Source organism: Propithecus coquereli, unplaced genomic scaffold, assembly GCF_000956105.1.
Source record: "Propithecus coquereli isolate 6110/MARCELLA unplaced genomic scaffold, Pcoq_1.0 Scaffold6, whole genome shotgun sequence".
Taxonomy (NCBI): Eukaryota; Metazoa; Chordata; class Mammalia; order Primates; family Indriidae; genus Propithecus; species Propithecus coquereli.
The window spans coordinates 4,918,508-4,920,993 of NW_012151951.1; positions in this window are offsets into that span (position 1 = coordinate 4,918,508).

Sequence of the window (2,486 nt, forward strand, 5' to 3'; positions counted from 1 at the left end):
TGTATCTATAATCTCTACATTGGACTCCATGGCGTGCTTGGAAAACACACATTGTGCAAGATTGTTTGAAGAGTCAGGAATACAGAAAGGTTTGTGAGCAGAACCATCTTGAAAATGAAGTTATTATGGCTCCATGTTATTTTGTTAAAAATGTTATGCAAAATATATTCAGTCACAGCCAAACATATTCTCAAGTGAAGGCAGTAGGATAAGGTGTGACTAAATACACAAGACTCAATTTTCTTAGGTGCTAAAAAAGGAAGGGGTAGGGAAAGAATCAGAAAACGGGAGAGGGAATGTTCAGTACAGGACTAAACCCAACAAGCTGGGATGAATATGATTAATAATGGTTACTTGGGGATGGAGGGATGACTCTAGTATAAATCAATTATTTGAGCTGTTTTAAGAACAAAGATGGTTGTATAACTAGTGTGTCTACATTTATTTTTCTTTCTTTATATTTTTCCCTTTCCAACAAAGAAAATATTTCCATGTGAAAGAAATAAATGTTATTGCTCTAACTTTGCTTCCATGGCATTGTGTTAATTCCATGGTAAATATTAGTAATTCCAGTAATTATTAGTATTTCTACAAAAATGTAAATGTACGTATTTTTTCCTTCCTTAATGTTGTATAAGCTTCAGCTTAGGTCAGAGCCATGGCAAAGATAACTGGTACAAACCAAACACTTGGCTTTTCTCATGAATATATATTAGAAGTGTACAGTCCAAAAAACATAGGCTTTAAGCCAGAAAGATATTTTAAATTCTGCTGCAACATTACTAGCTGTGTAACATTAGGCTGGTTACTTAAACCCTCTGAGCTCTAATTTTCTCATCTCTAAAACAAGGCTAATGCTATCTAAATTGAAAGAGTGTTTTAAGACTAAAAATTACATTTTTACATCATAGTAGTTGCTTAATAAAAGACAATTACAATTATTACTCCTGTGTTGTCCAAAGTAAAATTAAATTTTAAAATATTGAACATATATTTTGTGGATATGTCAAGTGTACAGGTTTAAACTAAAAAAATCAACTTAACATTTACTCCTTAAAATCTGAAACATCATTGGGAAGAGTTTGATCGCACAAATCATTTTGTTAATTCTCCATCACCTGCCTGAATATGAATCAAGTTAAACACATAATGACCTGTGACTTATTAGGAGAAATACAATTCACAAGAGGAAAATTTATATCTCAAAGCTTCATTTTGTGTCATTTGTCAATTTATGTACCAAATTTTTTTTTTAATGTCCGTTATATGCCAGGTTCTTCCGAGTTTGGTTTTAATCAAACTCCTGAGACTTATTGGCTACTAATCGCCATCATGATTTCTGTCTTTGGTTGTCCATTGTTCTCCTAACAGCCACTCACCTCTTCCCTCCATCCAGAATGCTCCTCTATTTCTTAGCTAATTAAAACCTTGCAGTGTTTTATAATCAAGTTCAAATATTAACTTTCACATGATGCTTTACTTGGCCACTCCTATCCTGGAATAGATGTTGAGATGAGGAACTAGCACTAGTATAGGAGTAGATTCCATTTTAATAAAACAGGATCTCTGCCTTTAAAGAGATCACATCAAGTTTCTACCACTAATATAGGGATTAAAACATAATTCTTTGTATTTATGTGGACGTGTGTTTACGCACATGTGTCTATGTTTGGGATCCTATCTTTCATTAGGAATAAAATACCTAATGAATAAAACACTTTTCCATTCCCTTGTGATACCATGATCCATAGAAAATGTTCTAGAATGAATAAGTGAAGGAGGGAAACACTGTCAAGCTCTATTCAGTGGCCCCTTTCAATTACAGTGACTCCAAAGAGGAATGAGGAACATAAAACAAGAAAAGTAATCTTTCTGGATAATGAGGATTCTGTGGTCCTGGAAAAGAGATAATTAATCAGCATTAAAGTCATGCACAATGTCAATCAGTTTTATGGAGAGACCATGTGAGGTAGATAGATGACAAAAGATTAATTGAGAAACTGCTATGGGGCAAGATTAGTGTGCTGATTTCAAGCAAGGTTGACAGATAGATAAAAAGGTAAAGCAATGTACTCTGTGAGGCATTAGGGTATTGTTCCTATTGCTGGACAGTGACAGTAGCAAAATATATGGAAATCAGAAAGTATCAGCTCAATTGAAAAAACTGAACCCTTCGAAGCAATCAATTAGCTAATAAATACATAAATAAATTTATTAAATTGTTAGTATTAGTCTGCATAATGCAGTTGCCTCTTATAGGACAGACTATCATAAACAAAGTCATCTATTTAAATTAATGCATATGTAATTCAATGTATTTCAGGAATGTGGATAATTAACAATAATAGACATGAGTTTTCAGTAATCATCTGTGGCTGAAAACAAAAATATGGTATCAAAAATTCAATTGTTTTTAGAGACCTTAAGGTAAGGTTTAATATAATAAATAAATGTATTTTACTTGATTGTGGGAAACAGGGTTCTTG